Genomic DNA, 27,819 nt, shown 5'->3' with positions numbered 1-27,819 from the left:
CAACCTGCAGGTCGATTGTTGAATCGTTATCGAATGATTCTGATCGATAACTCCCTATCTTCACAATGCTATATATCGATCAAGGTCATTCGATAACGATTCAACAATCGACCCGCTGGTCTCTTCAAAGAAGCTGCCAATTCCTCATGGAGAAATACATTGTAGACGACGAAGAGACCAGTTTCGTCCGGTGCTGTGACGCCACGAGTGTACCGGATCCGTCCCTGCGTAAAATTGACCAGTTTGAAAATCCGAATTTTGAGTCGTTTTTAAGTTGAATTTCCGGGGGTTTCCTGTGGTCAAAAAATACCGGAAAAATTCCCGTGACATCACGAGTCATAGCTCTTCCGATACCAACAAGTAAAAAGTGTGCCGTACGCCTTAATTTCTTACCATTAGCGAATTAATTCGGTGCAAGCTGAGAGAAGAATTGGACTACATTTTGCAATTTGGAACTATAAATTCTGGCTCCTCTGTAAAAACACTCATGTGCATAGGGGAACTAATGGCACATACGTTGTTTTTGAACCGGGCTAGAATTTATAGTTCCTAATTGCAAAATATAGTCCAATTTATTCCCTGCATTATTCGTCCGGACGAAGGATCGTAAGGATCGTCCAAGGTTGCAAAATGAAGTAAAACAATTTGATTTCTAGGCAAATGCACCCGCGCGGATTTTGTCAAAACTTCGTCTGATTTTTGCATGAGATCAGAAGGAAAATTGGCGAAACTCATAGTCAGGCCCGCCACATCCCATCTCGGGCCCTGGTACCAGTTTTGAGGTCCGGGCCCCAAGCACGGAGGGGGGGGGGGGGGTCCGAGGGGCATCCCCCGAGAAATTTAGAATTTATAAGTCTATAAGTCTTGCCAAGCATGCATTCTTATGGATCTTAGGGATTATGTCAGAATGGATATGGTTCCCTTTAATATAATTCAAAGTGCTTCTTAATTTCTTGTTTTTTTTTTTTTTTTGAAACACTGAGGACAAGTGAATTTTCTGCGTGTGAAACTAGAAAAAACTGTTTTCCATATTATTATTTCGCTTCAATGAAAGTAACGTGTTACATAATATCTTAGAAAGCTATTTCGCGACTTACAATTACTTCCTGCCATTTGCTGGTTTATCCTCAGAAGAACTCTTTCCACACCACCTTAGAGAACCCCTTTTCAAAATTAAGATTTAACCGTTACCAAAACACATATGACTTCAATTAATGTTCGTTTTGGTGACGGCTAACTCATCAATTTGAACTGGGAAAAACCGACGAGAAAACTTGATTCTTATCAATGGAACTCTTTCCACACCACCTTAGAGAAACCCTCGTTAAGATAATCAGTTGGCCATCACCAAAACACAGTTTATGTTAGTCAAAACTCATCACTTCACTGTGTTTTGGCGATAGCCATCAGATTATTTTTACCAGGGAAAGACCGACTTTTATAAACACTTAATTTCTCAGGAGGTAAGTTCAGTGGCGCGTTGCTAGTGTATTCTCTTCGGAAAATACACTATTTCTTTTTTTATAGTGGTTGCTTCCCCCGTAGGCCTACCAATCCACTTCATGACTAATTACGGAAAAAAGCAGAGAGAGATGAAGGAGTTTTACGTATCCTCCCGCCTATACTAATGGACCATCTTTTTTTTTTTTCTTTTCGCCAGAAGGGCCGAGGGTTTCTTTTACCGCCCTCTAACTTGCACCATACCGGGTCCTGGTTATGGATTCAGCCGTCGTAGGAAAGCGATGGCCGCCGGCCGACTGAACGAAGTGCCGAAACACCACTGCATCCTTCGAACCAAAGCTACGGTATCGTACGCCCCCTGTTATAAATTTACGAGGCGTTAGAATATTTAAAATTCCTAGACCCACTCTCTGTTAGGGGAGGGGAGACAAAGAAAAAGAATGAAAAGAAAAAAAGCGAGCCCTACTGGCACGCTTCAAAAGACAAAGAAAAAAAGAAAAAAGTAACATAATTGAAATTATGTTACTACGCGGGAGGGGTTGGGGGACTCTACTTTAAAACGCGAATCTACAAGTAATTACTGGTTTTCTTTTCTCTTTGTCTTTTAGAAAGCAAAAAAAAAAAAAAAAAAAAGTTAGTAGAAAAAGAGGAGGGACCAACACCGGGAAGTGCGTTAAATCGCTAAAAGACAAAGAGAAAAGAAACCTCAAAAAATAAAAAAGAACAACAAATTAGAACTAGCATGCGATAAGCAACACATAACACACACGGGCAACATGTAACGTTTAAAAGCAACACGTAACATATAAAAGCAACATATAGCACACAAGCAACATGTAACACGCAAGGAACATGTAACACACAAGCAACACGCAACACACACAAGCAACACGCAACACACACAAGCAACACGCAACACACACAAGCAACCCGCAACACACATGCGCAACACGCATACGCATCACACATACGCAACACACATACGCAACACGCATCAGTAGAAACATATAACACATAAAAAACATATAACACATAAATAACATATAACACATAAAAAACATATAACACATGAATAACATATAACACACAAATAACATATAACACATAAATAACATATAACACATAAATAACATATAACACACATGAAACATATAACACACAAATAACATATAACACATAAATAACATATAACACACATAAAACATATAACACACATGCAACACATAATACCTTTACCAACGAGTCCTGGCCAGGGACTGCCCGATCCACCCCCTGGTGCCTATATTTATAACGTACGGCGTGGTGCAAACAAAGCCCGGGAGCATTTTCAGCTGTGACGTCACGTTGGCTATCACCGTAAACCAATCAAATGCGTTGAAAAAAAACATCGAAGTGAAAATGAAGCACCGAGGTTGGGAGCCTATCACGACTGAGTTTGCTCTTGGAGGTCTTAGACCCTGAAAGGGCAGCCAACTTTTCTCCACGAAATATTCGAAACCGAATTGTAGTTGTAGCCAACCTTTACGTGACCCATTGAAGTGAAACCAGAGTACACCTAGGTTCGAACACTTTCATAAGTAAAATCGTTATTTGGAGGCCGTGTAGGGCTTGAAAGGGCTGCCAACCTCCCCACATGAAAAATTAAGTCGTTGCCAACCTATAAATTCGAAGGGAAGATCCATCATAGTACCAAACCTAGTCAAGGAAAAATCCCTAGTTTTCGGAAAAAGAAGAAAAAAACTAGTAAATCCATCCATGCTCCATGACGACTCAAACGTCATCAGACGTTTGTCATTTGAACTGACCAACCCCAGCATCGTTTTTTTGGGTGACGTTATTCTAAATTCCAGGGTCCGTGGTCACACCATCAATATTTTCCTCATTATCTCAAGGTCATGTAGTCATTATACAAAATATTGCGTGGGCCACCAAAAATTGACGGAAATGGTGTATAATGTGACGTCAATGTCGGTTAATCCACCGCGTGACCTTGAGACATCGACCGAAATATTGTTAATGTGACCACAGCATACTTTGATCAGCATATTTGAAGGAATTTGGAACTAGAATACCTCCACTGCAGCAATGCATTGTGGGGGAATACTTGTAAGACCCTCGTACACGATCAAATTGCGAACAAACTGAAAAGTCCCCGATGACCCGAAATCACATCACTGGCCAGTGAAGTGTGATAGATGACATCTGAATTTGTTCGTATTGTAATCGTGTGATGATAAAACCAGGAGTTCCTCATGAATTTCAAGACGGACAATTGGACGTATTTATGCCAAACTGAACTATGTGCATTATAACGTGAGCCCTGCTATGCATACATTCTCATGGGTCTCAAGGCTCATGCCTAAATGCACATAGCTCCGTTTGGCAGAAATACGTCCAATTGTTTCTCCTCGCCCGAAAAGGTCGGTGGCCGTAGAGGTTCACTTGGACTTGGAGCAACCATGATAACTCCCAGGAGATCAAATTGCATACTCAACGAGATGAAGGAGCTTGGAATGGTTGCGATGAGTTGAAGTTGAAGTAAGGGCGCCTTACGGCTTGTCCCTTTGACCTTGGTCGGAAATCCTCTATTATCTCTATACATTATTTGCGGCTAGGCACAGGCTCGGACTGGCCAGAGCCGCTATCGGACGCATTTTGAAGCTTCCATAAAGAATTTTTCCATCAATTTCCGCGGAATAATTATGTTTTTTTTATACATTCAGCACAAAATACTTGCGAATTGTTGCATTCAAAACATCTGGAAAATTTTTATTTTTTTTTGGGGGGGGGGGGGCATATGATACTATTTTCAGCTTTATGAGGGCCAGGCCCCCTTGGACTCCCCCTTCGTTTGTCTGTGGCAAGGGAGTTGAGCCATGAGCCATTGAAGTCGAGGATGCCCAGACTGGAGACTCTTAGCATCTGACGACGGAAGAAAATGAAACGCATTTACTAAAAATATCCCTCTGTACTGAAAATCTTGAAAATAGGTAGAAATTTTCCAAGAAGTATACTTCTTTGAAAATTTAAGAAGAATTCTACAGTGCCCCAGTGTGTTTCTGAAAATCTATTCACCTTTTGCGGAATTTTTAGGGTAAATTGTTCACTATTTCTTACGAAACAAGGGTTGCACGTGAATTCGTAGTGGTTTTTCACGGGTAACACGGCCCCCGTCCGGGGCCCGGGCCCCGGTACCAGGGACCCAGTATCCCCTCCCCCTTTTTGCGGGCCTGCTTATAGTTAGAAAAGCCCAAAATTCGCCCGGTATAAATACAATTTGCCATGGGAAATTTGGCAACATCGATGCGTAGATATGTTATTTTGTGGGGGGAACGACGTATTGTCTGTTATAGTCTTATTCATTTAAACGCAGCAAAGAGTCTGAAGTCACAAAAAACGGTCATCGGGAGCCGCGGAATATTTCGTAGCCCTCCTGACTTAAGGACGTAACAGGTGCTTTGCGATATATCGATTGATCGGCCATTTAAACCTACGGAAAAGTACCGACAAACAGGGTGTTCGCAGTGAACACCTTAATAATCGATTATTTACCAAATCTTCAAATAGGGAAATATCGATATATATCGAAGCACGCCACGCCACTGATAAGAACGTAACCACACCTCGCCGTAAACCCAGTCTTCCATATAACTCGATGCTTTCTCAAAGGCATCTCTAATTGTAGTTAGGCCCTTTTGTCGCCCGAGAGACGATTTGCATCCCACCCATCCAGCGTCCAGGTTGTGACGTGACGTGATGCGAACACGCGATGCCAGACGCTCGACAACGCATTCTCTTTTGCCGCAATCAGACGCTGAATTTAGCAGCTGAATGTGGAAGTCAACAGTCATCGCCCAACGGCTGAAATTTAGCAAATTCGAGTTATTTTCATCCAGATGTGTATCAAATCTACTCGAATAGTTCAGACAAATTCAAAATTGGTCCGATGGTTGCTGAGAATCGTTGCTGAATTTTGCGCGTCACGCGCAAAATTCAGGCATCGGGCCGATGACTTCCACATTCAAGCCACATTTCAGCTTGCGATTGCGGTGTTTCTCTCACCGCTACAGAGAAATACGTATGTTCAATTCTGCCGTGCTAAGGAAGAATGCCGTATGAGCCTTTAGACATTGCCAAGTTTCCTTCGATAAAAATCGAATTTACTGGGAAAATGGTGAATATTTTTTTCCAAAACTTTCAGAATATTTTGTACGGAATTTAATCTAAATTATCTGAAGATTTAAAAGAAAAATGTGCATAAATATTATCAAAAATACGTGTTTTATCAAGGGAAATTTAGCATTTCTGGAGTGTCCATACGCCGTTATTCTTTAGCGCGGCTGAATTGTACCTGCATGAGGTGCAGTGCGGCGCTCGCTAACTGGAAATAGGTAGCAGAATGCTGCCGTGCTAAGGAAGAACGCCGTATGAACATTCGAGAGTTGCCAAATTTCCTTCGATAAAATGTTAATTTTTGGGGAAAGTTATGAACGTTTTCCCTTGAAATTTTCAGTACTTTTTGGTGGAATTGCGAGCAAAATTATCTGAAAAATTGGATAAAAAATATGCTTAAGTTTACCAGGTAATCGTGTTTTATAAAAAGGAATTTGGCAACGCCTGGAGGTTCATACGGCAAATAGTTGACTAACCATGAAATAATTTTGACTTGCGATTTCAGTTTTCTTGAAGCAGATGACGCATAAAACCCGGAAACAGTAACCCAGGAACCAAGAGATATGCAGTTTAAAAAGCACCACTTTTCCGCGAATTTAAAAGGCCCAGGTTTCGTTCCGATCCGAATGATGTTATCCCGGCTCCGAGCAGAAGCGAGCACGGGTTTTCACCACTTTCGTCTAATGTCTTTCTACTCTTCGTATATGAAAACAATAGGAAAGTCGAAACTACATACTCAGAATCGAACAATCTAATCTCGTTCATGTTTTCTGTAGTAAAATAATAAAAATTCCACCTTATATACGTTTTATTTTAACAAATGGACGTATTTCTATCAAACGGAGCAATGTGCATTATGACGTGAGCCCTGTTATGCGTATCTTTATGGGTCTAGGGCTCATGTCTTAATGCACATAGTTCTGTTCAGCAAAAATACGTCCAAATGTCAGTGAAAAAATAGAGAAATTAGCGATTTGACTGCCGCAGTACATAACTTTCATCATTTTCCCGCCATTCCAGCGCATTTGAAATTCCTTTGAGTCAAAGGACTTTTTAAATGCAGGATTGTCCCGGATTTTGACTCCAAAAATAAACGTAATAAATCACATTATCTACACATCTTTAAAATATTTAGTAAAAAACACTAGGTTTAGTGACCCATCGTACCGCTCAAATGAACCGGCACACGGTGAATCGAGTCAATAGGAGAGGTCGGACAAAATTTGGAAACTTTAAACGCTTTTATCTCCGTTCATACAAAACTTTGAGACTTTAAAAGTGGTTGTCCATAGGTTTCCTCGTGAAATTTTCTTCAAAAATCACTCCTCAAAGTTCAAAATGTGACGAAATAAACATGAAAATTTGCAGTTTCTGTCAAACATTTCATGCCCGACCTCTCTTATTGTCTCTATCCACTGTGCGGCATAGAGTCGGATGGAACAATCCTCAGACTTGGAAAGTAAATATCCATCTCTGCTTCACTTTTATTCATTTATTTCCTCGTTCTTTAAATCTACCCTTTTTCTCGATTTCCATTGGATTCGAGAAAAGTGAATCGATGCATTTTCCTCGGCCGGCGCTCTTGTTGCAGCGAAGCGTGCTGCCAACAGAGAGGTTCTCACGGTACGAGTGCTCGATGAAATAGCTAATTTGATTAAAACAACGTGTGGTGCGGGCAGAAACAGACGATAAAAACGAGGAGTAAAAAGTAGAAGCGAATTGTTGTGGAAATTAGAGCATGAGACCGAAATTCGAAGCATCGCGTCGGCCTCTATCCCAGCCGCTCGCATTGATCCTTGCCATCACTCTTGCCTTCCCCGAGTTTTCAACATTTAATTACGGTCTCGGCGAGGTCTGGTGTTTCACGCGCCCTCGGGGCGAAACTAACGGTGATATCGGCGTAAGTTTATCGATCTGGAGGAATCTACAACAAGTTATTGGTGGGGTTACGGGGCCCCCAATCTCAATTCCAAAACCGTTGCGGCGGACCCGAGTAAATCCCCTCTCATAGTGCCAGCCGGGCAGCTTCTATAAGAAGGGATGCCCTAATGAGTCAGTAGCGCTCGTCACTGAATCGTAATTTGATAACCATTGATCATTCACTGGAAAAAAAAACACTTTGCATCTAGAGTCCAGACTCTTTAAAACATCGACAAGAAAAAGAACTCTTGGTTCAATCAGAATCTAGCTTAAATCAAGAACCAAGCCTCTTAATTTAGGCGGATTTCGTTTTGATTCAAGCAAAAATCCGATTGAATCAAGAGTATTTTTTTTCTTCTCAACGTTTTCAAGAGTCTGGACTCTAGATCCAATGTGTTTTTTTGTCATGGGAACGGAGTTCCCATGATATTTCTTTTTTTTCCAGTGTTCACTAATGGTCTCAATATTTTCTCTGCAACTTTAAAGGTCCAAACCATACGTCCAACCGCATGTCTCAGGGTAGTTTAAATCTTCCCCTGTCGAGTGGCCCAACGTAGAAGTCGCGATAGAGCGCATAATCTGTGCAGAGAGTATGCACGGAGAAAAAAACTTCGTGCGTGGGACCCGAAGTTAAGGTCATATGGATCTCTGAAGTTCTCGGATCACGTGTCTAAAAACTTTGCCGAAGTTCGGGTCAGACATCTGAAGTACTTCGATATATACCGAAGGGTTCGGGTCACACATCTGAAGTACTCCGGTACATACCGAAGTGCCTCGGTGTCTGACCCGAACTTCGGCAGCTCGACCTCAAGTTTTCGGATGCTTGATCAGAAAACTTCAGAGATCCATATAACCTCAACTTCGGGAAGTTTTTTTCTCCGTGTGGATATGACGTCCCCTCACCTTCCATTGAGGTCCTAGGACCCAAAAGGTACTCTAGGCAGAACTTGGGTTATTTCGTAAGCAAATCTGCCTGAAACGTCCTCCATTTCCGGGTTCTAAGAGCTCCGCGAGGCTCAAGATGGAGGAGCCAATCAAAAGCGGTCCGCTTTTGGCGACACTCTCTCTGAAAAGTTACTCGCGGGCTGAAGCCGAAGCCGGCACACGTCCGACGTGGGATCTGGCGCCCGAGTGGCAATGGCAATCGTTTAATTGGCTTTATTCCTGCGATTCCGCACTAAAGTGACAACGGGCCTGAATGAGTGATGCGCCTCCTTCTCTCCTCTTGTCTTTTCTATCTGCTTACCGTTCCGCATTGTTGGAGCGGTCATTACTCTCCGCGCTGCGCTGGGACTCCGGGGTCCGCGCTCCCTCGTTCCCTCCCCGGGCCCCTGACCCCCCCCCTCCCCCCGGCGTCAGCCACCCCCACCATTCGCTACCAGCGCTGGTTGTAGCGGCGAGTCCAGAGCCAGCGCAGGAAGCCGAGCGGCACTGGAAGCACACTTTCGACGCTTGCATTTTCTAGGCGCCGTTGCAATATTGGGAAGCAATTCGCGATGCAGGGAGTTGAGAGAGACGCGCGTTTATCGAAGGTAATCGTGGAGTCTGCTGCGTGCTGATTATTGATATCGATTGACCAAGCAATGGACAAAGAGGACAAAAATGATATGGAGGGATCCTATTGGTGGAAGTGGGTGGTTGCAATGGACAAAGGACGTAGGTAATCGACTAACTAATGGCAATTTAACCCACGAGAGACCCGATTGTTAGCCCATCATATACCCCCTCAGTCTAGAAGAACCATCCATTTCAACCAATGGGATCGCTCTATACTCCCTATGTCCTCTTTGTCTATAGCTTTGTCTATAAATTTCAATAATCGGCCTGCTGGTCGTGCAACATGCAACTCAACGAGTGCCGTAAGTGCATTTTTGTGTGAGCTACGGGAAGCACGTGTTCTTATGTGTTCCGAGGCTCATAACAGAATAGTGTTGGGGATTTTTAATAGATTTTCATGTAAAATCGATTAAATCGCATCGATTTTATTGAGTTATGATTAATCGTGTAACTTGATTTTTTCCCTTAAAATCGGAAATTCTGATTTTCGCTACCCGAATGTATTAATGCACGTGAGCCAGTTTTAGACCAAAATTTTATAGTTATCGGAGTCATCAATGGTCCAGGCAAATAAGGAAAAGAGCCTGCAAAAATCCCGGGTAGCAATGTTTTCATCGATTCCTATGTAATTTTTGACGCTGAATCCGAATTTCAACTTTGCGCCATTAAATTCGGACCGGAAAGTTGCCAAATTTGGCAAAAATGGCCTAAAATCGGACTTTTTTCCGGATTATGGCCTGTAACTTGCCAAAAATTGATCTGACGATAAAATTAGTTATTTTCAGAAATAAAGCTCGTTAAATTTCCTATAAAAAAGTTCCTATACACTTTTTTGCTCAAGGCAAAATCAAGCGCGCTGGCGGGCTCCGAACTTTGTAAAATGTGCGAAAATTGCGCATACTGTAATGTGTTGGGTTATCCTTATTATTTACATCAATTCATTTCACTAAGTGTAAATTTTATCATCTTTACTTAATTTGTCCAGAAATTACTCGTCGGACGATTAAAACAGGAGACATCGGGCAAAAACCGCGAAAAACACAATTTTTGCTCATTTTTCAAAGTTCGGAGCCCGCCAGCGCGCTTGATTTTGCATTGAGCAAAAAAGTCTATGGGAACTTTTTTACCGGAAATTTAACGAGCTTTATTTCTGAAATAACTAATTTTATCGTCAGATCAATTTTTAGCAAGTTACAGGTCATAATCCGGAAAAAAGGCCGATTTTAGGCCATTTTTGCCAAATTTGGCAACTTTCCGGTCCGAATTTAATGGTGCAAAGTTGAAATTCGGATTCAGCGTCAAAAATTACGTAGGAATCACTGAAAGCATAACTACCCGGGATTTTTGCAAAAACCGCAAAAAAACGCAATTTTCGTTCATTTTTCAAAGTTCGGTGCCCGCCAGCGCGCTTAATTTTGCCTTGAGCAAAAAAGTGTATAGGAACTTTTTTATGGGAAATTTAACGAACTTTTTTTTAAAACAACCAAATTGTCGTTAGATCAATTTTGGACGAGTCACAGGCCATAACCCGCAAAAAACCAAATTTTCGCTCATTTTTCAAAGTTTGGAGCCCGCCAGCGCGCTTGATTTTGCCTTGAGCAAAAAAGTGTATAGGAACTTTTTTATAGGAAATTTAACGAGCTTTATTTCTGAAAATAACTAATTTTATCGTCAGATCAATTTTTGGCAAGTTACAGGCCATAATCCGGAAAAAAGTCCGATTTTAGGCCATTTTTGCCAAATTTGGCAACTTTCCGGTCCGAATTTAATGGCGCAAAGTTGAAATTCGGATTCAGCGTCAAAAATTACATAGGAATCGATGAAAACATTGCTACCCGGGATTTTTGCAGGCTATAGTCCTCTTCATGGCTTATTTGCCTGGACTACAAGTGATTCCTGGTTTACTGGTGAAAAATGTGTGATGGATGGACTGATACTGTTAAATTATTTTGTGTAAGTGCTTAGTGCAAAATTTGAACTTAGGGTTGTTTTTCCGTTATCGGAACCATCGAATTTTGAATATTTCGAGAATGGCGTGGCTACAATTTGAGTCAAGGGAGCTCTTGCAACCGCCAGGGATTTGCAATTTTAGTGCATTAACTTGTATAAAATTTTGCGAGAAATATGGTATTGCCACTGATTTTCCTTGAAAAAAAAAAGACCGGAATAAAGTTCTCGAAGTTGATACAAAAATGAAGGGGATCCCTCAAACTTTTCTCATTATGAGAATCCGCCACTGCATTTCGTCAAATGCTCCATTCTTAGATAGGGAGAAATGCGTTCGCAGGGTTGCCTTTTCGTTTGGTGACTCCAAGCCTGGAATCACGGTATCCTGCTGATATCTTAGCTCCCTATCTGTGCATGAAAAGTTTATATAGTTTTAGTCGCAGCATATAGTGTGGGGGATCCCCTCTATTACAACCACAACTTTAAGAGCTTATTTTAAGCTTGGGAGTACGTTTTAGAGAGAACAGTGGCACCATCCTGTTTCTTGCAAAATGTTACTTAAGGCCAAGCATCTAAGTCGCAAATTCCCGACTAAAGAGCTCCATTACTTACGTTATTGGTGGCATGCCTGTCAGCTCTGCCGTGCCAAGGAAAAACGGCGTATGAACATTCGAGAGTTGCCGAATTTCCATTGATAAAAGATGTATTTTTGACGACATTTATGCATATTTTTCCTGGACATTTTCAGAAATTTTGAAGTAAATTGCGTAAAAAATAGTCCGAAAATTTTGGAAAAAAATATTTACAATTTTCCCCGGTAAATTCTGTTTTTATCGAAGGAAATTCGGCAACGCCTGAAGGTTCATACGGCGTTCTTTCTCAGCGCGGCAGAGTAGGCATCGGTGGTAGTGCAAGTGCAATTTCGGCGATGCATCGTGCAGAAAGTTTTACTTAACTGGACCTGCGGGCTGATTATTGAAATTGATAGACAAAGCGATAGACAAAGAAGACATGGGGAGTAAGAAGCGATCCCATTGGTCGAAACCGGTGGCCGTTGCAGACTAAGAGGGGAAATGATAGACTAACTGTCGGGTCTCTTGTCGGTTGCCGTTTGTTAGTCTATTACCTATCTCCTTTGTCCATTACAACCACCCGCTTCCACCAATAGGATCTCTGCAAATCCTTTTTGTCTTCTTTGTCTATAGCTTTGTCTATCAATTTCAATAATCGGTCCGCTGGCCTCTTCGAATTTACTCGATAAGGTTCCTTGATTTGGGATAATTTCAGTTCTGCGTGAAAAAATTAGGGGCCGTCCATACATGTAACCAAGCATTTTTCCTAATTTTTAACGGCTTGCTCATTTTCCTTCTTTGCTAGGTATTTGCCAGGCACTTTTAATGCCAATATAATGTTTGCCGCATGTTAGATGAGAGGCTTAGAGGATAAGGCGCATAAGTGCATAGTTCTTGCCATTCCGTGAAACACGTGTTCAAAGTTTCGAAATTGCATGGATTCTCATAGCGGAAAGAAAGTTCAAACTGACTTTTTGATGCTTAAACATTGTAATTTGGGTGTGAATTTTTCCACAGAATGTGTATTAAGACTAGTTTTACTCAAATTAATCATCTCAATTTTTTCAAAAACTGCACTTATGCGCCATGTCCTTCAAGCCCCTCAGATGTACCTCTAAAGAGACCGTGAGACCGTGAGAGAGAATTTCAAGAGGGAAAAAGAGGGTCTAATCATGTTGGAGGAATATTCAGACGGATGGGAATTGACCCTAAGTAACCCCATCGCCCCGAAAAAAATTATAGTTGTGAAAATCTAAAAATTACGTCTTATATGCGTTATCCTACATACTCTTCGAGATTTTTCGGAGATCACGGAGACCGATGTATGAGATCATTATGATGAAGTCTGATTCATGGAAATTTGATACGAAGTGATCGCATCGCATTAATTTTTCATTTAGGAATATGACATTATAATTCTTGATTTTTTTTTGCAAGAGCAGCTAAAATATTGGTGTTGTTGACATTGAAATTGCTGATTTCATACATTTCTTATATTTTGTTTGTTGCAGGTAAGATACACTTGCTTATACGTGAAATTCGTGATGGATTTGTGAGTAAACTTTTGAGCTTAAGGTTTCATTTTTAATGCAGTTCATATCGATGACCAAAATGCAGAACCTCGCATCTCCATTTAAGATGTCCCAGTTTTCCTTTCGTACTTAATTTTTTCTTTGGAAAACGACCTGAAAACCTTGATTTTTCGTCTCTGTCATTAAAATATTCCAATATTCCATGTATATTTCTTGCTGAAAATTCAGTTTGTTTTCTTCGATACAATAAAATAGGAGCGTAAATTTTAAAACATCACTATAAAGACACTTGGCTTTGCATTTTGGTCGTCGGTATTTTCATAGTATTGTGGGGATTTCTTGTTTTTTAACTTTGGTGAAACTAAGTGACACTTTGAAAAATACTCCCTCTTTGATGAGTAAGTTTCAGTAGCGAGGTGTGAATGATCGATATCCCCCATTTGAAGGTGTGGTAAATAATCGATCATCAAGCTGTTCGTCGCGGAAACCCTGTCTATCGATCCTTTTCCATACGTTTAAATGACAGATTAATCGATATATCGCAAAGCACGTCACGCTTTGGTGAGTACTCTTGTCGAGCTCTTCGGAGTACGGCTTAGTCGAAGATGATTGATTTGGCGGATATATCTGTAACCGCATTTTATTTATTTTTTGAGCAAAATCTGAAATATTTCAATTTTTATCCAGAGCAGTCTCGCATCAATGTCCACGGTTGCATCGTCCTTTTTGCGGTAGCATCCGATTCTCTCCAAATGGCCGGCAATTACACCGTTGCCGAACACCCGTTTCCGTCGGAAATAAAATTATTGAATTATCTCAGGACGCCTCCTTTTGGACGTCGTGTCAGTTTTGTCCGAGCGAAACGAGTTGGCGATATCGTCCGATTTTTCTCGACCCACTTTTGCCTTGATTCATAAATGGCCTCGATGAGGTCCCTAATTGATGAATTCTATGCACTGCAGAAAATAAGTCCTCCACAGATTATGGAGCAAGCCCTCTTTCAGAACTACATGGATTCTCAACGGAGTCAAGATGAACCCAAACGTTCAGCTTAAGTGAATTTTCTGGGTTTAGTGCCTCGGATCTGTGAATATTTTCTCCCCGTTAAAATAGTTTTCTTCATGTTTGCACCTCGTATAAATATTTAAAGATAGCAAAGTTATGATCAAGCCCACATTTTTCAAAATGGTTCTTTTGAACTTTTTTACTCTGTGTATTGGACACCTTTCTCCTCATTTTTCTCCTCTCCTCCTTCATTTTCCTTACCTTCTTTTCTTCTCTCTTTTTTTCTGCTCCTCTCTCTCTACTACTTTATCTTTCTCTTCCTCCTCTTCTCCAACAGATTAAATCTCGATCAATTGATAAATTATTTCTACGCAAAATCAATGGCAAATCTTTGGACGCTCGTCACTACAAAACTTCTAAATTTATATTTGAGAAAGGAGCATTTTAGCCCCAAAATCAAAATCGTATTGATTAAAAAGCTAAGATGCTCTAATTCATGTGTTCTGATATTTTATTTGTTAATCATCTGTGTTTTTTCTAGGCATATAATTATTTGTCTCCTGAAATATATTATAGAAATCAATAAGATGAATGAATAAGTTATAGAAATCGTGAGAATGGTCAAAAACTATAAGTCAAAGATGTATTCATCTGAAAAAGGTGCTACCAGGGGTCATGAAACATCAAATAGACTGAAGTATCGACCCCTGTGTATTACTACCAAAACTAGCACCAATTTTGTCGGCGTTTAGCCGAGGGTAAAACCCTCGTTTCCACCGTCCACCACGAGGAGGAACCGACATCAGACGGCAACGCTTCCATCCGTCCAACTTACAACTCCCATGGCATTACGTTAATTTGAAATTCAAAATTTTGAAGAAATTTTGAAGAAATTGAGAAGAAATTTTAAAAGACAAAGGCATGGGGCTCATGCCTTTGTTTCACTCGAGATCGGATGCCCTATAGCCGGTCCGGACCGACCAGTTTCCTCCTTAAGATCTCTTCTCCGTTCTGCTTTTTTCACACGGACTCCCGCGCGAACGAAGCACAACGGATCTACTCATTCCTACGAGATCAGAGGTTTAGTCGAGTGAGATTTAGTAAGGATAACCAGTGACCTCTTCAAGATCTCATGCCATGAAGAGTTGGGTTGGCGTTCTGGGCGCACCCTCACTCACAACAGTGAACAATTCGCCAATGACCGAATGCAGGGAACTCCTCTACCACCGTGCGATCCAGCAGTGAGACAACAAACTCGTAGCTGGATACTCTCTACAGAGATAGAGATTGCTGAAACTTTGTCCGGCTTGTTCGGCCCAGGAGAACAGAATACCCTGAGCCACGAGACCCCGGGACTCTCGTGAAGTATTCGGCTCGTCCTGCATCAAAACCTACTTCAATCTGCAACATCGCCTCAACCACCAGCCCGTTTGAGAGGTGTCCGACCCTCCGGTTCCGACTTTGCCTGGTCTAAAGTGTCCCGGGGGGGATGACGGCTTTAGACTTAATGCGCAAGCATCGGCAGATACCGGAGGTTGACCAGTACAGGATTGCCAGGCTTCGATCGGTCACCCCTGCAATTGGTCACTGACGAATCGCGCAAAGTCGGTCACAGATCGGGATTTTCAGACCACTGTGTACCGGTTGATCCTTGCACCTCGCGGTTCAAGGATATGGCCTAACTACTATCAGTGGTCCTCTGAAGATCATCGTTCCCCTCATGTTCCTCAGGTTCCGCTTGATCTCTTCCGTAAGCCAGGGATATGGGCTAACAACCAAGGTAATAACGTACCAAGGTTCCGCTTGATCCAAGGCTGCAATGGATATGGCCTAACATCCAAGGTATAAACAGCCTTGCTGCGCGCGAAGCAGGGCACCGAGGAAGCGGTTGATCCATGCCCGAGCGTATTAGGGATATGGGCTAACAACCAAGGTAATAACGTACCAAGGATGCGCTTGATCCTAAATTGCTCGTTACGATGTGTGAAGAGATATGGGCTAACAACCAGAGGCGAGGGAGGGTGCAGAATCACAACAGGTTTGCCGGCGTTTGGCACGGGTCAGAGACCCGCCCCAGGTCCACCACGAGGAGGCTCCGGCACCAGACCCTTTTCTCTCTCTTCTCACGTTTCCTCTCGCTTTTCCTCTCGATTTTCTTCTCAATTTTCTTCTCACTTTTCTTCTCGCTTTTCCTCTCGCTTTCCTTCTCGCTTTCCTTCTCGCTCTCCTTCTCGCTCTCCTTCTCGCTTTCCTTCTCGCTCTCCTTCTCAATTTCCTTCTCGCTTTCCTTCTCGCTTTCCTTCTCGCTTTCCTTCTCGCTTTCCTTCTCGCTTTCCTTCTCGCTTTCTCCATTTCCTTCTAAATTTCCTTCTCGCTTTCCTTCTCGCTTTCTGTCTCGCTTTCCCTCTCAATTTCCTTCTCGCGCTTTCCTTCTCAATTTCCTTCTCAATTTCCCTCTCACTGTTTTACTGTGTGCTTTCACTGTTTTATTCTCTTTTATGTTCTCTCTATTCTTCTCTTCTTCTTCTCCCATGTCTCTTCTTTTCTCTCCTCTCTTCTCTCTTTTCTTCCTGTTCTTTCTCTTATCTTCTTCTTCCTCTTTCTATTCTTCGCCCTCTCCTCAAACTTTGATTTTACCCTATACGAAGAGGTACTTTCACGAATGAGCCGTAAATAGTAGTTTTTTTATCGTAGAATATAGTCTATTTGATCCCCAGGGAATCTAGTAGCCAGTAACTTGACTTCTGACAGTGCTTCAGAAGACAAACGCATACTCCATCACCGAGACGGAGAATTGACGAAGGAAGTGATTCGGTCACTTCATTCGAAGTTAGGAAAAGTCTCAAAATGGTGAGCAATAGAAAAATGTTGAACATCTTATTTATAATCAAGAATCTCATTCCTAGACAAAAGTTCTGAGGACAGAAGAACTCGCGATCCCAGTGGCGTGGCGTGAATTGCGATATATCGATTGTTATGCTATTTAAATCCATGGTAAAAAACCAATTATTAAGGTGTTCGCTACGAACACCCTGTTCATCGATCCTTTTCCGTAGGTTTAAATGGCCGATAAATCGATATATCGCAAAGCGCGCCACGCCACTGCACGAGCCGTCCATGTTTCATCATTTATTCCGGTAGAAATAACGTTGAATCAATAAGAAACTCAATGAAACACAACTACACCGAAACACACTCGTTCATCATATGTATGAACTGATATTAATCAAAATTAATCATTTATTGTCTCAATCTGTGTTTTTTGCTAAGTCCTGACGACGGCTGAGGCCGAAAAGCTTCGACTATTAAGTTCCTGAATTTCAAGTTAACGTGAGTTAACAGTTTATTTTAACCCATAGCACTGGCTACCCAACAAATCAAAAATTACACAAAAACTACTACCATAATGTTGTAAATCAACACATTCAATACAAATTGTCATTGAAAGAGCAAAAATGACCAAGACGGATTATAAATATTAGTCGTAAAACAGTAACCTCTGGCGGAATTTTTTTCGTTTTGCAAAACAACCTCTAGTATAGCAATAATGAAAGTTTTGGTGGTTCACTTGCCTCGGCACAGTAAAACTAAACTTAAGAGAGCTCATCGTTTCCCGCATGAAAGAACGTAACTTCATTTCAATGTTGCCAAATGTCCCCTCGCAAATTGCATATTAAGTAGGAGGATCTTGAACTTTCCTAACTGGAAATTTCATTGATAATTTTCCCCGAGATTTCATGCAAAATTAAAATAAAAATTACACAGGCACATTTTCATTAATTTGTTTTACAAAGTTGTGCCTGAAAATTGCACAGGCATAACTTTGTAAAATAAATTAATTGTTTGAGTCAATTTGGTGACCTTGGAATGGAGTTACATTCCTTCGTACGGGAGACAAGTTTTACATTTAAACGTCTGGTCAGTTCTACTTATATGTGACAGACGAGGGTTAAATGGACTACATTTTGTAATTAGGAACTAAAATTTCTGGCTCATCCTTAAAAACACTTTTGTGCATCGGGAAATTAATGGCTCATAAGTTATTTCTAAACTGAGTCAGAAATTATAGTTCCCAATTGCAAAATGTGGTCCAAATGAGTCTGGAGGCTATTGGAGCGGAGGAAAACTTATTATTCATGTGGAAGCTACCTTTCATAACAATATGCCGGGCCCCTTTTACTAGTGACCAGATCTGTAAGAGGAGACCTATCTTTCTGGGGAAAAAATTCCTTTACTCAGGAAATTTGATCCTAAATCTCAAAAACTGTCGTGAAGCTTGAAGACAAAAATTCCTAGGTTGTAGAAAAATGTTGTTCATGTGTTCGCAAAAAGTTAAGAACAATTCTCTCCCGGAGGAGAAGATCTTTTTACACAGATTCACACACAAATGGACTGCATTTTGCAATTGAGCACTAAATTTGTGTTTCAAGTTTAGAAACAACGTAAGTACCCATAGTATCATATGCACATAAGTGTTTTTATAGATGAGCCAGAAATTGTAGCTCCGAATTGCAAAATTTAGTTCAAATTAAGTAACGTTGACTCAGACCGCTCTCGGCGCTCTCTGCTCAATCTTCACCAGATTAAAGGCAAGAAGGAAGTATAGCAGCAGTCGATAACCTAACAAGGTTTAACAGTTAATTTCCACCACGACGCACTTTTAGATTCCGGCTCGTCAAAAATTCATCCAAAGACACGAGACATTTTGGAAATTCATGAATTATCATCCAAAATTGTTACATATTGTTACTTAGCTCTATGATGACCCATGTCTCCAGTAAAAATCTTAGCTTGAAGATACGTCTGGTTTTAGAAATACAGCGTTGACAAGTTTCCATATTTAAGCTTTAAAGATTATCGTATTATCAAGTATCTTACTTTCTGTAAACAACTGTCATTGGATGTTTCATGATATTTTAAGACATTTTATCAACAGTCAGTGTACATTTTTCTAAAAAAATACGTTAATAATAAATAATTTTTCTACGTTAATGCTGTCAATTCTGTTGATACAACGTTGCAAACTTGACATCACAGACCTATAAAAATGCTCATTTTGTTCCGTTTTTGAATTAAAAAACGAACTTATTGACCACCTAAAGGTATGATAATGTGGTTTAGCTGAAATTCTATGATAAGATTAGTCTTGTGTAAAAGTTTTACCGCGAGTGTAAGTATAGATTTAACGATACAGCGTTGCAAAGTTTATGTATATAAGCTTTAAAAATGTTTTTATTTTTAAGTTCAGTGTTTGTTTGTTTTTTTTTTTGTTTTTTTTTTTTTTTTTTTTATGAAATAAACCATTAACGTTATCTGCAGATGTAAGATTAATTTGTAGTGATACAGCGTTGCCAAGCTTACAATTTTGAACTCAACGAAATACGATTTTTTTAAATTTTTTTTTTCCAGTTTAAGATAAAATCAATGGGTATCATCCCTCATATCAATCCAAAATATCAAGGTCTGATGTCTGTTCCAAGTGACAATTGGTTTTTGCAATAATACTTTCGCCAAGTTTATTCACAATTCTCTCCAAGCAATAAATAATAGACGATTTTAAAATAAAGATGCTTCCAGTAGTTATTTGATTTTGCTTATTTTTTTATTTACATTGACATTTTTTTCTTTCATTTTTATACGACTTTCTACCGTACATTATTTTTCATTTTTTTTTTTTTTTTGTATTTTTTATAGTTTTTTATCTTCTTCCTTCAAAATATTTTATTCATGTGATGCTTCAGTATCAGTCCTGTCTTGCCTTCAAATCTATAGAAAACGCCTCAACATGATGCCAATTTTAAACTTTCACCCTCCAAAAGTCATATTTAAATAATTTTAAAATTCTCTCTTAAGGAGGCGTCTGGGTTTTTTATACATTAACGCAGCAGTGATTTAAATATTCTATTTAGGTTTTAAATTATATTTTATTGTTTTGTTGGTGTATTTATTATTTTTCGTTCATTTAATTTACTTTGCATTTTTTTTTTTTTTTTTTTTTTTTTTTTATTTTTTTTTTTTTTTTTTTTTTTTTTTTTTTTTTATTTCTTTAATATTTTCAAAATCTTCCATTCTTACGTTCAACATACTCAGTTTTTTGAGGCATAATGAATGTATCGTCTGTATCAAGATTTATTTCTACTTAAAAAAACCCAAACGCCTCCATATCCTATGTTAGTTTCTTCATTACACCTAAAAAAGGTTGAATTTGCAACTAAGTCTAGGCAGAATATTTCAGATCTTGAAAGCAACGCTGATGCTGAATCATCCATTGTATTCCAAAAATCCTCTGGAATTACATTTTAAAGTAATATAACTATTGGAAGTATCCTTATTTTTAACTAATTTTATACAATCGAATGTTATAAGAAAAGCAGATAAAATTTGCAACGATGTTATTTTAATGCAATTGTCACCCAGGATCAACATAAAGCCTCCACATTTCGCTTCACACTATTAACCATTAACTCATATTGTATCTTGTCTCCAATACAATAACAAGAAAAAGTAGACATTTTCATAGATGAAAGATGTAAACTTTGCAACGCTGTATTGCCCAAAATTATCGTATACTGATTAAATCTATGCCATACGTCTAAACTTTGCAACGCTGCATTGCCTAAAATTATCGTATACTGATATAAATTTTACTATGAGTCTGTGAGTATCTCTAATTGTATATTTTATGTCTCAAATACTGCTACAATATACAAAACTATAAAAAATGGGTATTTTTAAAGGGCAAGAATATAATTTTTGCAACGTTGTACTGCTATTAACGGCTCATCCACAATTTGAAACTTTTACTACGGATTTTCTTATAATTTTTCAGTTACGCGTCATGTTTACTTGAAACTTACATTACTTGTTACTTACATTACTTTGAAATTGGCTTTTGGAAGAAATTCTTCAAAAATATGAAGATTTTTAAGACTCAAACATGCAAACTTTGCAACGCTGTAGCTCCAAAACCAATGGCGTGGCGTGAATTGCGATATATCGATTGTCATGCCATTTAAACCTATGAAAAAGGATAGATAGACAGGGTGTTAGCAGCGAACACCTTAATAATCGATTCTTTACCATAGCTTTAAATGGCATGAGAATCGATACATCGCAATTCACGCCACGCCACTGTCCAAAACCAAACGTATCCTCAAGCTAAAATTTTTACCGGAGGCTTGTCTCATCATAAGGTTTCATTTCGGTCACGTACGAATGAAATCCCCGGGTTTCAAAAAAGGTCGCTCCTCTGACATTAGGACGTATCTCACTTTTCACATGAACCGCAGAAAGCATGGATTTGAATCTGACCCAGGGCTCACGAGGAAATTGAGATTCGCCCTTTCGTCAGAAGAGCGACGAAACGGGGTCACTCATTGGGAGGCTTTTTAATCTATTTTCCTCCCTCAATTGGACTGCATTTTGCAATTTGGAACTATAAATTCTGGCCCGGTTTAAAAAAAACGCATGCGCCATTAGTATCCCTATGCACATAAGTGTTTTTTTCAGATGAGCCAGAATTTATAGTTCCAAATTGCAAAATGCAGTCCAATTCGTCGTTACCTCCCACGAAAGAACATAACTACATTTGGATTACATTTTGCAATAAAGAACCACTATTTCTGACTCTTCCATAAAACCACCGTTCTGCACAGGGAAACCAATGGCATATACGTTGTTTCTAAAATGAGCCAAAAATAGTGGTTCCTTTTTGCAAAATGTGGTCCATTTCATCGTTGCCAGATTTCGCCTCGTAAATTTGAACTTGTAAAGGAAAATGTTAGGTATTAATTGTACATTTCACTGATTTTTCCGCTGATCTCATGAAAAACGAAAATAAATTTTGGATAAAGGTTTCGCTTTCTCGTGTTTGTGAAAAATTGAATTCTTTGAATCAATTTGACAACCTTGGAATGGAGTTACGTTTCTTCGTCCGGGAAATGACAAAAAATGAAGCTGAATCCTGTCGTAGCGAATTCAGTGAATAGTTTATTCTGCAGAATCTTGGAAAAATAAGACAGTTTCAAGGCATTATGTTCCGTAGTTCTGCAGTATTACAGAAACAGAACATCAGGAAAAACTAAGCACCGTCAAATATGTAGTTAAGTTGATTCTACCTAAAATCGCCCGAATGATGACAGCGGCGATGATCAGCGTTGCGGAAGAATGAGGGGCTTGTAGGACAAAGCGCGTAAGTGCAGTTTTTGCTACCTCGAGAAATATGTGTTTGAAGTTTTTAAATTACATGGATCCTTATGGCGGAAGGAAAGTTCAAACTGACTTTTTGAAGCTTAAAAATTGAAATTTGAGAGGAAATTTTTCACAAAATATGACTAGTTTTACTTGAAATCATTATCGAGAAATATGTATTTGAAGTCTCAAAATTACACGGATCCTTATGGCGGAAAGAAAGTTCAAACTGACTTTTTGAAGCTTAAAAATTGAAATTTGAGAGGGAATTTTTCACAAAATATGCACTAAGACTAGTTTTACTTGAAATCATTAAAATCTCAACTTTTTCCAAAACTGCACTTATGCGCCTTAGCCTCCAAGCCCCTCAAATATTTTAGCAGCCCATTTCAAAAATTGAAATTATTGACAGTAACTGATTCATTAAAAGTTGAGGTGATTCGATGAACGCCATATTTTGTGCCAGAACGACATGCGAAATATCGCGTCGATTAGTTTCATTTTTTCAGCTACTCGTAATTTTTCTCGAATTTTGAGATCGCAATTCTGTTGTCAGGAGACTAAAGAATTCACCTACCAAATTTTGACAAACAAATTCATCGTAATGAAGTCGTTGGTTTTTTTTATGAGACAAAATATTTCATTCGAATGCAGTATTTTTCCTCTATTTTCCTCACGCCTTTAATACTTTGAATTTGTTCATCAAAATTGATAAGTGAATTATTTAGTCTCCTGACAATGGAATTGCGATCTCAAAATTCGAGAAAAATGACGAGTCGCCGGAAAAATGGAACTTATCGATGCTATATATCGCATGCCGTTCTGTCACAAAATATGGCGTTCATCGAATCACCTTAATTTTCGAAATAGGAGGAAGCTTGAGAGATCTTACCGTGAAGAAGCGATGATCTGCAAGGTCAGGAACAGCTCTGATGCGTAGGGTGAAGATTTCCATCCTCGTTCATTGCCTTCTCAAATGTTGGCTGCAAAGAAAAAAATTAATTTAATTAATTGTCTAGTATATGGAACAGCTTAACAAATAAATTGAAATAATGTTGAAAAATAATGGAATAAAACTGCTTTTTTTACCACAAAATTACAATATTCTCACATAATGTATTCAATAATAATCAATTTTCAACGATTAAACATTTTCATATCGACGACTTAAGGAGATTTGATGGACGCCATATTTAGTGTCAGAAAGGCATGCGATATATCGCATTCATTGGTTCCATTTTTTCAGCTACTCGTCATTCCTCTCCAATTTTGAGATCGCAATTCTGTTGTCAGGAGACTAAAGCACTCGCTTACCGATTTTAACAAAGAAATTCAACGTAATAAAGGCGTGGTTTTTTAGAGAGAAAATATCGCATTCGAGTGCAGTTTCGATATCAGTATCGAATGCGATGTTTTCTCTCTAAAAAAACCACGCCTTTAGTACGTTGAATTTCTTTGTTAAAATTGGTAAGAGTGCTTTAGTCTCCTGACAACAGAATCGCGATCTCAAAATTGGAGAAAAATGACGAACACTGAAAAAATGGAACCAATTGATGCGATATATCGCATGCCGTTCTGACACAAAATATCGCGTCCATCGAATCACCTTAAGTATAGAAACACGCGTTTCCGTCTGCTACTCAACAGATTTTCTGCCATACTTCATTTTTTCTCGGGGGAACGGGTCTACCTAATTTCTTTAAAACTTCCGTGATTTTTTTTCAATTTTTGCAGAATACTTTGTATAAATTTCAAGCTATGAAGTTTGCTTGTTTCTTTTCGAAAAAATAAAATAAAGGTGAAAATTTTATGACACCACAATAGAAATGCATGATTTTCCACTTTGGCCATCGATTTATGAAGAAGTTAGGTAATTCGCAAATGCAAAAAATTGCAACATATTTCAATACGCAGAATACCTCGATAACTCCACTGATTGTGAAAAAAATCTCGAGAAAATCAAAAGATTATCGCCCACAGGGATTCTCAAATGAAATATCGATGGCCTAAGTGCGAAACCACCTATCTCCGTCTGCGACGTCCCGGACCTCCTGTTACACTTTATTTTTACTTGGTAAAACTAGTCAACTTATTCCTTGAAAACTACCTCGATTTTTCCTCTCTTTTAGCAAAATATTCACAGGAAAGAAAACACATTGGATCTAGAGTCGAGACTCTTAAAAACATCGACAAGAAAAAGTACTCTTGATTCAATCAAATCTAGCTTAGATCAAGAACCAAGCCTCTTAATTTAAGCGTATTTCGTTTTGATTCAAGCAAAAATCCGATTGAATCAAGAGTATTTTTTCTTGTCAATGTTTTCAAGAGTCTTGACTCTAGATCCAATGTGTTTTTTTTCAGTGTTCTGTAAAGATATCAAGCCAAACAGTCGACTTAATTTTCCTCGAAAAATAAAATGGTAGCATAAAATTTACTGGAAATACGTGGTTTCACACTTAAGTCACCGATATTAAATGTAACCACACTTCTCTCGTAAAAAAAAGAAAAGAAAAAAAAAAACATTTTGTTGATGACATCAAGCGACTTACCGAATCAACGCTGAGGAATACACGTGAGCAAATTGACTTCCGAAACTATATCCTCAAATCAAATTTCACAGAAATATCAATGAAAAGACACTACCGAAAATTCGCACGATGACAACCGATACGAGTGACAAATACTACTTCCACTTATCGTAAAACACGGCGAACTATCGCACTGGACGGAAAAAGGAGAGGCTTGCAGACTAAAACTTTCGGCGGATAGAAAACTTTCGGATAGTAAGGTTTTTCAACTATTCACTGCAACTTCTATATTACGAAATAGTTCACAGAGAATAATTTTAATAATAAAGTACCGAACCGAAACTAAAGTACCGGACACGAAACTTGTTCAACTATTCACAGCACCTTCTAAATTCACGGAACAATTCACTGAGAAAAATTTTAATAATAAAGTACGACACGAAAATAAAGTATGCACACGAAACTACACTGATGGCAATGCACTTGAATCACACGACTATCACTCGCGGTCCCGAGATGAATATATTTCCGATAAAATATACTTCCGATTGATTATCCTCTACGCTCAAGTTCAACCCCTACGGCTGCGCGACTTCGACTGACCAAAGTACCAGAAGTTCCGAGCCCTCGAGGTCTCCAAAGTTTTCCTTGTTGTTCTCGAAAACAAAAGAGTGGCTTCGATTTCCAAAATATCCCTAAATTTCGGGTTTCCCAGGTGAAAGGTCAGTGCAAGCTCACAAAAGAAAATGTCTTCATTGAACTGAAAACTAATCGGATGTATTTCTATCAAACGGAACTATGTGCGTTAAGACATTAGCCCTGAGACCCATACGAATATGTCCATAACAGGGCTCACGTCATAATGTACGTAGTTCCGTTTGATAGAAATACGTCCAATTATCACAATAATTAATGAGGGTACCTGGATTTCCCGGATTAATTCATCTCTCACTTTTCACAACTTTCCTTTTTTTGCTGAAAAGTAGTGCGGGTTCGTCCATGAATTACAGAACCCATTTTTCCCGACCTTTGACCTCTTCTTCTCCCTTTGTCCTAGATGTCACTTACCTCCACACCCCCCCCCCCCCCGAAATTTTTTTCATTACAAGCGTGCCTCCCTCTTTTGCGTAGGTGTGGGTCGTCACGAACCCTTGCCACGGGTGCATCACATATGAATTCAAGTGTTTAAATGACTCAAAAACAACATAAATCACATAGGAAAAATCTAGAATCCACTCCTCCTTCAAGGCATTTCTTGATTGTAATCGACTCGGCTTGAATTCTGCCGTGCGAAGGAAGAACGCTGCACGAAAATTCGAGAGTTGCCAAGTTTCCCTTGATAAAGCATGTATTTTTTACGACATTTATGCATATTTTTCCTTTAAAATTTCAGATATTTACATTAAATTGCGTGCAAAATCGTCTGAAAATTTCGGGGGAAAATATTCACAATTTTCCCGGTAAATGGTTCAGTTGCGTTGGTCACAAAATCGTGGTTTAATGCTTGAATTCTTGTGGGTCAGCTAAAAATAATAAGATCCGTCCAAACAGCAACTTTCTACGTTCAATATTAACAGAGATATCGCCCTTTGAAAAGACAGGTTTTGATGTCATCCATCGCGGTGGTGACACCCTTGGTTTTTTCACCTTGCTTTCATGCAAGTATCACGCTGAGTAACTAGTGCATCACTGACTGATAAAAGCGAGGTGGAAGAAACCAAGGGTGTCACCACCGCGGTGGATGACGTCAAAATCCGGCTTTTTAAAAGGCGATATCTCGGCTAATATTGAACGTAGAGAGTTTGGATGGTATTATTTTTAGCTGATCTACAAGAATCAAGCATCGAAACATGATTCTGTGACCATCGCAACTCTGCCGTGCTTAGGAAGAACGCCGTATGAACATTCAGGCGTTGCCAAATTTCTTACGGCAAATCACCAGTTTTCTGGAAAATTTGTAAAGATTTTCCTTCCGATTTTTCCGATAGTTTTGTTCTCAACTCCACCTGCGGTTCCTGAAAATTTCAAGGAAATAGATTCATACCTTTCTTTAAAAATAACTATTTTCTGAGAGGAAATTTGACAACTCTCGAATGTTCATACGACGTTTTTCCTTATTACGGCAGAACTGACCCAATCCGGTTTTCATCAGAAGAAACTTGGCAGCGTCTGAATGCTCTTACGCCGTTCTCCCTTAGCACGACAGAATTAGACACTAGGACTTGGATTCAATGTCCTATTGTCATGTTGCCTGGATTGTGCTTTGTGAAATCCTCTCCGACCCGAGCATCCGATGCGTCTCAATCAAGATGATCTGCAGGCTGATTATTTTCCGCGTCGATATCCGAGTCGATAAGTTAGCGACTCACGGATAACGACTGAATTCTAACGACGTCCTTTAGCCGAGTGATTATTTACATCGAATTCCGCTGATCGTTACTCATCGTTCGATAACTTACCGTCGTTAAGTTAGCGATCTGAATCCCAACGTTGCCGACGTGAGAGATAATAATCAACCAATCAGAGAGCGTTTATGATACAAGCAGCGCCTTATTAAAATTAGGGCAAATTATTTGAGTGTTTTCCACGGAAAAAGGCCTGGAAAAATTTTCATTTTGGCCTGGAAAACCTGGAAAAGTCAGGGATTTTTTTTCCAAAATTGGCTGGGAACCCTGTCGGTACTTTTTGATTTTGAGTTTGTACGTGCACAGACCAAGGTGGACGACTGGACGTGGCGTAACAAGAAATTTTCCATCTAGGGATTCGTCATAAAAAAATATTTTGGCGGTAGAGTTGGTCAGAAAGTTCAAAGTTATTGAAAAACGCACTGGAAAAAAAACACATTGGATCTAGAGTCCAGACTCTTGAAAACATTGACAAGAAAAAATACTCTTGATTCAATCAGGTTTTTGCTTAAATCAAAAAGAAATCCGC

The 27,819-nt window shown here is 39.4% G+C and overlaps 1 protein-coding gene and 1 long non-coding RNA gene across 4 annotated transcripts in view; one reads left to right on the top strand and one right to left on the bottom strand.

The window, feature by feature from the left end:
• LOC109032169 (uncharacterized) overlaps positions 1-27,819 on the top strand; it is a 276,458-nt gene that overhangs the window by 97,919 nt on the left and 150,720 nt on the right. The gene's annotated exons all lie outside the window — the stretch shown is intronic.
• LOC109038581 (uncharacterized) lies at positions 23,259-25,168 on the bottom strand. The gene is made up of 2 exons (XR_002009609.2): positions 24,907-25,168; positions 23,259-23,340 (listed from the first exon to the last, which is right to left on the bottom strand). It is a non-coding gene; the product is annotated as an uncharacterized lncRNA (long non-coding RNA).

Source organism: Bemisia tabaci, chromosome 1, assembly GCF_918797505.1.
Source record: "Bemisia tabaci chromosome 1, PGI_BMITA_v3".
Classification (NCBI taxonomy): domain Eukaryota; kingdom Metazoa; phylum Arthropoda; class Insecta; order Hemiptera; family Aleyrodidae; genus Bemisia; species Bemisia tabaci.
The sequence above is the reverse complement of the archived record's forward strand: the minus strand, read 5'-3'. Positions and strand labels throughout refer to the sequence as shown.